This window comes from Fukomys damarensis, unplaced genomic scaffold, assembly GCF_012274545.1.
Source record: "Fukomys damarensis isolate Sample0158 unplaced genomic scaffold, DMR_v1.0_HiC HiC_scaffold_38, whole genome shotgun sequence".
Lineage (NCBI taxonomy): Eukaryota > Metazoa > Chordata > Mammalia > Rodentia > Bathyergidae > Fukomys > Fukomys damarensis.
Genome location: NW_022900950.1, coordinates 51,599,499 through 51,609,255, shown reverse-complemented (window position 1 = coordinate 51,609,255; position 9,757 = coordinate 51,599,499).

Genomic DNA, 9,757 nt, shown 5'->3' with positions numbered 1-9,757 from the left:
CAAATAATAAAATTTATGGTAATGACTGAATGAGGTAGTAGTTTTCAAGTTCCTTGTAGGTAGGGATTGGTCTTCTCTAAATTTCCAGTCTTCATTTTGGAGAACCAACCCAATATTTGGTGCACAATGTATGCTAAATAAATTCTTCCTGAATGAAGTTAAACTGCATCAGTGTTGCAGACAGCTAAGGGAAGGATAAAACATTTGAACCAGCTTCCTTTTGCTTCTGTAGCAGACCGTAGAACTGTCCCACAAGGATGGTAGGTGCATGAACTCTCTAATTCATTATTGAAATTTAAAATGAATTTTTAATCCCTGAGGATAATCCATAGTCAGGGTTGTCTCTCACAGCAACAGGAAAAGAAAGAGCAACTATTCTTCCTCAATTGTATCATTTTTTTCCTCTTCAAGTCTTTGTTTTTGCAGTTCTTTGGAGCTGTGGTTCTAATTCTTATTCTATCCCTGACTTACTGTTTGACCTCAAAATGATTCACTTAATCTCAGTTAATACTTACATTTCCCCTTCAGTGGGAGCCAAAGGGGCCTGGTGAAACAGTTAGCAAATATCAGGCTTTTAAAAATTGGATGTGTTATTCAGTGTCATCCATCATCACTGTAAGGCAAATGGAAATGAATCACAAATACAAAGCTACAGACAAACTCCCTCAACTCCTCCCAAATTGTCTCCAAGGGTCACTCAGAGTGGGTCACTGTGGAGTGCAGTTGGGGAAAAGATAAATAAACTGTGAATATTTGCCCCAAACCCAAAAGGGAAGGATACCCTAGAAATAGAGGGCAGTGAGGAAAAAGCTAGGTTCTCTGGCTGGAATGACTGTGATTGTATCATGAAATTGTCCCCTTGGAAAGAGCAAACTTGCTTTTAAAGATACATGAAAAATACAGCACATCAACCTGTCCATATATGAAGTTAGGTGAAACAAGATGCAAGCTTGTAAACTAAATCAACTATGGAGTAAATATTCACATTTTTGTAGAATTTATCCTGATTTTCTTTAAATAGAACGCTTCTCCAGAGCCTTCAAATATGACAAACTCTAAAGGTTAGAGTCACTGTACTTAAGAAGCAATCTGAAAGAAAGAGGACTGCATAACTGGCATGAGAGAGTGATGGATCATGAATGATGAAGTGCAGAAGCCAGACTCCAAAGTCCCTGCTGCCCAAGCCTGTATTTTCCAGGGAAGAAAAAGATCCACAGAAAGTCCATATTCCTGTAAGAAAGATCTAGAAAGGCCCTGGTTAGATGACTCCCCTCTGCCGTAAGAGAGCTTAGAGAACAATCCGAAGGTTGTGATCTGTTGCAGTGGCTTTGGTCACAGTTCTTCTGGGGACACTGGCCACTAGAAAACACTGCATTACCTGACTTGCCATTAGAGCAGGGGCCTGTGCTGATTGAGAGTGTCAGACTTTGAATTTGACACCATTATCTTCTCTGTTACAAACCCATAAATACACTGGCTTCTACAGACACCAAAGGGTGGCACTGAGCCCCTGTCCATTTTGCTCTTCAGCTCACAGCACCATCTGTATACTTGCTGGGTAACAGCAATAATGGATGGACACTCTAATCACATATGAAAAGCCCTAACACTGCACTTGCAAGGCATAGCTTTCCAAAGTGACTGATGAGATGGGTTCTCAACAGCCAAATGCTCCAGAAATCTCTGTGATAACAGTAGTGTATACATTTGTTTATTGTGACAGTAGTTACAAGCTCCATGGACCATGGTAGAATTCAATACATATTCAATATGATAAAACATTAAAATTGGAAGAAATCATCTGTGCATGGTTAGAATAGAAATTGCAATTTCTCATTGTTTAGAAGGAAAGATGGAACCATTAAAGTATCCACTAATAAACACTGATATTCTATTTTTAAAAACAATCCAGTCTAACACTAACAAAATATCTCATTTGAACTATATCTAGTACTGTATTGAGGACATACTTAGTGGTTTCCTAATATTACAGACCCCATAAGTAATAATCACATGAAATATTTATTCCAAGGTCCTTTGCAAAGGAGGTCTTGACCTCAGGTGCAGAAGTAAAGAACAGGGGGCCAGAGATTTAGCTCAGTGGTTCCGCCACCTGCCTTGCAAAAGCAAGGTCCCAAGTTCGATCCCTGGTACCACAAACAAACAAAGAAGAAGTAAAAAATGGTTCCTCCAAATTACTATTTGAGGAAATAAGCTCAGAGACAATCTAGTTACTTCTTTTCAGTTTGCTCCTCACCTAACAGTTAAGAGAAGAAACTGGAGAATGACAATTGTCTTCTGTCATATGAAAATCGTGTGTTAAATGACCAGAGTTTTTAAATGAATAACTCTTCGTTTAGGAGTTAATATGACTGAAAGCTTACAAGGTCTTGATTTGTTCTAATATTTATGTTTTAATTTTTGATTTTTTTTTAGTAGAGAACATTGGCACACGGCCATTTGCCTTTTTTTGTGTAAAAGCAGTTGATGTTTCTTTTGAGGAGCCACTCTCCCCTTGCCTAGGGAATGGAAGTCCATGCATGTGAGTGACCATATCCACACAAGTGCAAGAGATCTAGTCTTGGCCAATGAGCATTCAAAATCCTTCTGGTCCCAGGATTGGTTGATAAACAAGCCTGAATTTAGTTAGAAAGGGACAGCCAGGGACAGGAACATATTCTATCTAGCTGATGGAATATAAACTATTTACTTGACCACCTGAAAGGGAAAATGATGACATCATCTGAGCACCTAAATAAATTCCTCTTTTTGTGGAAGCCTATTTGAGTTGGGTTTCTGCTAACTGGAATTAAAAGTGTTCTGGCTAATGTGTACTATTCTTGGTATTTTTTCCTTCCCCAATTATTTATGTTAATATAATTTTCAGACTCAAATAAAAGAATTATAAGAAAATATGTACTCTCCTTACCTAAATTCACCAGTTGTTAATAATTTGATACATTATATCTTTCTAGCTTTTACATTTTGTTTTCCTACTACATAATACCAATAATACTCACAGAGAAAATTAAGATTAACTCAGTAATAATAGGACCACATTTACATTTCTCAATTGTCCTTAAAAATTCCTTTTTATTTTATTTTATTACTCAGGAATCATTTTTCAAGCTTCATGTATTGCACTTGGTTCTAGCTTTTAAAATTCTGGATTGTACTCTTGGTTTTTGTTGTAGTTGTTGTTTTACTTTAATGATATATTGTCTTCTGTTTTATTTTTAAAACCCAAGCCAGTGATCTTGTAGAATGTAGCACATTTTGGATTTTTCTGATTGTTTTCTCAGGATTAGAGTCACATCTTTAGTATTAATACTTCTTAGATAACACATTATCTATCCTCCTGTTTCTTTTTTTTTCTTTTAACACTATATATTAGAAATAGCTCCACTCTAAAACCTCCCTCAATCTTTTTAAAAAGCATAGTGTTTTATTAGTTGGAATAATTTATTGTCTTATATTACTAATGTAATTATAAAATTAATTAAATAAAATTACAAAATGCTATTATTTCATGGCATTAAATTGTTCCAGTCTGCTAAGTATGGACATTAATGTTACTTCATAGTTTTTCTATTACAAAATTGCTGGCACACAATACCTGATTCCCACAAATTAAAGGAGGAGAGGTTCATTCTGACTCTTGATAGAGTTTTTAGAACATAATCATATATTTGGAGGCCTATTATAGGATAAATTCTTATAAGTGGGAATGCTGGATCAAGGGGTAAAAATATATGTACTTCTTAAAAATGTTTCAGTCTCCCTTCTATCTGACATTGGAAAAATGTTTTGACATGCAATATTCTACCTTGTCTTTTAAAAATTTTGCATTACCCACAGGTTTTTTTTTTTAATAACATTAAGTCTATTCTTCATTTATCCTTTTTGGCTTCGCAGTACCAAGCAGTATGTTGTTCACAGAAGGTATTCCATGGGTACTGTATAAATAAAGGAGTCAGTAAGTGAACGAGTTATGCCTTCCCATGATATCAGCATTCTCATTCACTTGACAGGAAACTGAGACCCCAATAAAACAAAAATATTCATTTTTCAAGGCTATTCTACAAGCCAGCAAAGCGGACATAATAAATATGCAGACAAGCAAAAAAGGTGGGAGGCTAACCTTGAAATTCTTGAAATAGCAACCAAAGCACATTTGGTTAGCATCCTCAACATGCCAGTCAAGACAGACACAGAGTATAAAGATCATGTTTATGGAGTTCAAGTTCACAGTCTAGTTTTGTTTATAGGGATATGGAAAACACACACACAAACACACACACACACACACAGAGTAATAAAAAAGGACAGCATGTGATAAAATACCAAATGGATGGTGAAGAAATTTTAATACAATAGGAGTTACAAGGAAGGAAAATCACTGCAGTTTGGAGTGGGAGATGGAACACAGTGGACAGATTCCATTGCAGGCCTGAGATTTGATTCTGATGAGGCAGGATTCAAATTAGAAAAGGGCCTGAAAGCCAGGTGTGTTGGCAGATCCCTGTAATTCCTACTACTTGGAAGGCTAAGGCAAGAGGATATCAAGTTTGAGACCAGCCTGGGCAACTTAGCAAGAACCTGTCTGAAAATAAGAACAATCCAAAAGAAGAGGGCCTGAGAAACAAATGGGAGATAAAGCATAGTTGAGGAACAGTAAGTAAATGAATCTAGCTGGAACAGATGAGCAGTGAGAATTGGAGCTTATAGTTGAAGGCTAAATTTGGGGGATCCATGATCACCCTGCAAAGAATAGCAATAGCTTTAGTTTGTACTAAAGATTACATATACCATAACCCTCATTTCTGTTTCTTTGGAGTGGTCCTTCTCCACTTCCTATGGCCCTGGTGAGTCTGTGAAAATAGTCACCCTTCCCACCTACAAATTGTGGTGCACAGCAAAAGTTACTGTAAAGAGACAAACACTCCATCTGAACAAGAACACCAGAATCATCTTGGGACGTGTATATGACATGAGGAAGAGAAACCTCTCCTTACTGGGATTGCTGGGCTGGGAGGAGGTGGATCTAGGGCAATCACCACTGGCACTGTTCACCTCGTGGTGGGAACCCACTTGCAGAAGCTTAGCTGAGCTGGACAGAATTGGGATGCTTGAGGACAGACAGCTGCATTCACCATTGGAGCTACTGGGTCCACTTGTGCCCTAATTAGCGGTCCACTCCCTGACTTACCAGTTCTAAATAAATCAGCAAATTCACTTCTGTTTCAGCTGGTTTGAGATTAGTTTCTGACATTTTCAACTAAAGAAGTTTGGTGATGTCTTAGTTATGTATTTTCTTATTGCTGGGACACAAGACACCCATAAATTAAAGGAGAAGAGGTTTATTTTGGCTCAGTTTGTAGAGGTTTCAGAACATAATTGGCTGGTCCCAAGCAAGGTGGCCTGGCAGAGGAGCATGGCAGAGAAGAATTGCTCATGGCATGGTGGGAGGAAGCAGAATGAAATCAAGGGAGAAGGGAAGCACACAGACCCTCCCAGGCCACACTGCCAGTGACCCACCTCCTCCAACGAGGCTTCCCCTCCCAACATCTCATTTAGCTATAAACTTATCAGTAGTATCACTGTTCCCGTGATCCATTCACCTCCCAAAAGCCGCACCTATGAGCACATGAGGGTTTAGGGAGACACTGAGATTTAAAACTTAACAACTGACATAAGAGGCTTAGACTTTATTCCACAAATCAAAGCTTCCCAAAGAGATTTCTTTTAATCATTGGTTCTAGAGGTTCTTCAAAACAGAAATTTCATGGTAAAGTAGTAGAGAAATGTTGCCTTCTGGAAACTCCTTTGTAGATATAGTAGCCCATTAACATATTAAACACTCTAAGCAGTCCTCCCATGAAATGACTTTGAACTGAAACCTTTCATTTGTCCTTCTTTACCCACCACATGTTGTCCACACTCTGCTCTGTGCCCTTAGAGGCTGACTTGATGCAATGTATCATTGGACACCTTGTCATGACCTTCACTGGGTTTGGCCATCAGCAGGAGGTAACAGGAGGTTGGAGCAGGGAAGACAGTACAATGGACTTATTTATTTTGCTGGCTCTGCCCTTCCCAGTTGCCATGGGCTGGTTGTGTCTCTCGACTCCAGAGCATAGGTCTTGCTGGGTGTCCTTTTGCAATGCATGCCTTTTCTCTCCCTGACCCTTCAAGGGGCTGATGGCTCCCTACTGTTACCAGTTCCAAGCCACTCCACTCTTCTTTATTGGTTTCTTCATATCCTGCCAATTTCCTAAACTGTTCTGAAATTACTCACTTTGAGTATGTTATGTCCTGCTGGATCTGATTAAAATTATATTGCTAATTAATCTATTATTTCTTAAACTTGTGATTTATTTTTAAAAGTAAGGAACACCTATCAGTGTGCCACAGAACACAAGTTTTGACCACATACTTTGGAAAATGCCTTTAGAGATCAGTGCTTTGATACAGGACTCTGTAAAGATTCAGCTACAGTAGCTGGACAGTGTTTCCATATTTTCTGTGGAGCATTTCCTTACAAGCCCCTGGTGCTCTCATGGACTGCTATGTCTGCTGTCTCTCAGGCCTCAGTTTTATCATAGTACCTTTTTGACCTGAGAACCTGTCTTCCTGCTTTTTTCTTTTCCAAATCCCACCCTTTTAAGAAAGCTGAGTGCAATATTCACCATTTAATATTCCTAAAGTGCTGGAACTCATCCTGGCCTCTCTCACTCCTGTGGCCAGATCCATGTGGATTAAGGGTGTGTCTTAATTTTTTGCCTGAATAGATTTTTATCAAGTTTGATCTCTTGTGCTAGATTGTGAGCTTCATGATGACAAGGACAAGGTCCCCACATCTTTTATATCTCAAAATTCCTAACAAATGCGTGTTGTTCTACACAGGGAGAGTAATGCTCTTTTTTCTGTCTACTGATTTAGTCGGCTATTATTTTATACTCAAGTTCAAGTCCTGTCACAGTGGAAGGCATTCCTGGATCATTCCAGACAAATATGATTTCTCAGACTTCTGAAGAGCTGACATTGATCATCTACCAAAGCAAATATTCATTTACCCCAACATATAGTGTTAAATAGAATTATTGCTTGTCTCCTAGTGCTAGTTGACTTTTTGCACTTCTAGTTTTGAGTTTTTCCATGTAAACACTGTGTGTTGAATTATGTCTAAATATCTGGCGCCTTAGAATGTGCTTATTTCAAAATAGGGTTAATAATAATGTAGGAGACATTAGCTAAGATGAGATCATATTGGAGTAGGAGATAGCCCTACTATCGTGAAAAAGGAAATTTGGACACAACATGTCATACAGGGAGAATATCATGTGAAGGTTGAGACGATGCTGCCAGAAGCCAGGGAACAGTAAAGACTGTCAGCAAACCATCAAAGGCTAGGGTGAGAGTAATGGAGCAGATTCTCCTTCACGGCATCAGGAAGAACCAAATTTGCTGACATCTTTCTTGATCTTGTCTTCCGGAACTGTGAGATGATCAATTACTGTTGTTCAAGCACCTGGCTCGTGGCCCTTTGTTATGGAGCTCTAACACCTCAAGGACAAGCACCAAATTTTGAGGCCTCATAGTGTAGGATTCCAATTGTAGATCTATCACTTGTTTCTTATGATGCAACTGGCAAGTTAATCCACTTCTCTCATCCTCGTTACTTCTGTAATGTGAAGATGATATCTACTGTGGGATGTTGTTTTAAGGATTTAAGAAGATACATTAAAATGCTAGGCACAGTGCCTAGCACAATTAAAATGTTCAATAAATGCTAGACCTTGTAATTCTAATCCTCCTATTTTACAAATGAGGAATTGGGATCTAGATATGCAACATGCCTGTCTAAGATCACACAGTTAAATGACAGCAAGTTTGAGAATGAAAAAACAAGGAATGCACTCCAAATCTATAGGCATATATACCATTTCTTATCTTTTATTACTGAAAAGAGCAATTAGTATGGTAGCATTAATTGGCTCAGTTTTTTTTTCTTACTGCAATGCTGCAGCTGAAGCCTTGAATTAAAGGACTGGGATTTTTGTGTGTTTTCCCAACCACAGGAAACTGAGATAAGTCACATTTTTAGGTAAACTATCCCCCTTTTTTGTACCAGATTAGATTTCTTTGCTTAAGCATGGTATGATTCATATGATATAATTATATAAATAGATTACAAATGAGAGCATTGATTAATGATCAAGATTTATAGAAATAGGCTTACGGAACATGACTAGTTTGTATGTACCGATACTCTTATGTACAACTGTTATCAAATGATGCTTGGACTCATTTTGAACCCGTATTCCTCCCAAGTGCAGGGTCTTCACCTTGTGTACATCTCTTTAAAACTCATCCTTCAGGCAGCATCTTGCTTCCCTTTCATCTGAAGCCGTGGTAGAATGACTGATTTATTCATAGATTTATCAGTTGAAATGTATACCATCCCTACCCCATAATTATACTCATTCTGGTGACATAAGTCAAAATTGATGATGTCTATTAAGCTATGATTTTATTAGATAATTGGTAACCAATTGCCATGCTTTTAAAGCATAAACAATGGCTTATCAAAGTAGCTGTCTCTCAATATATAGAGAAATCAATCATGAGTTGAACAAGTGAGATGAGCAAAGATTATTATCACTGTAAAAGGAGGTTGATGATCCTGTTTCAAGTAATAGTTAGATCCCATGAATCTATCACTTGAAGGTGGCAGCAAAAGCAGTGAGAAGTAAAAGTGTGAAAGGTGATTAAATTTTGAGAGCTTAACAGAGTTTTCTGTTCTCTTCTGTTATGCCATGATAACTTGCATCAGAGAAATTTTTTTCAAAATTGCAAAGGATATTACAATATCTTCTCTTGAAACAGAAACTTAAAAGCCCTTTCTTCTGAGATAAAGTGGTCAGGATATTAAGCTAGAATCAATGTTCGACAGGTTAACTTTGTTTTTTTTTGTTTTTGTTTTTTTTGCAGACTTAATACCCACTTTCCAGCAAACTTTCTCCTACACATCAAATTCACATTCTATTTTGAAGTTGAAAGAAAGAGATCTTTAAAGAAAAAGGAAATTTTGGGGGAGGGTCCTGAAGCAAAGAATCAACCCATGCTGCCAACATTGCCTCCAAGGACAGCCAAAACCTCCCAGGGGCCAACAGGGTAGAATAGAGGATAATTCTGTGTGCTTTCTTTCATCAGCTGGCAATTTCAAAAGCACCTGCCTGTTTTTCCAGGCCTCAAGAGTAACCACATCAGCCAGTCCCTTCTTGTTTTCCATAAATCCATGATAAAGACCATTGTTTTCAAGGCTACAAAATATGTGTGTTTTCTCTCTCAGAATTGGAATCAACGAACTGTCTCTCTGCATTCTTAAATGTTGGAGTCAGGGAAGAGTTACCTGGGTGGAGGGGAGAGTAGAACGTCTTCATTTGTTGAAAACTTATGTTTTTCCTCAGCAGAAGCAGACATTCCAGGGTTGACCTGCAACCACTTCACTGGTTGCTGAGGGTTTAGGGGATCCTGGATCCCATGAAATAATGTCCACAACTGTTTTTAAGTGCATTGGTGTGTTTGTGGAGAAGAGGGTCCAGAGCTCTCAAGGTTCTACTACTTTAGAAAAAATGAAGTACTACTGCTTCATAAAAGGGTTTCATAGCTTAAAAAACATCACAGGGCCAGGGATTTAGCTCAGTGGTTCCGCTGCCTACCTTGCAAGCACAAGGTCCCAAGTCCGAGTTCA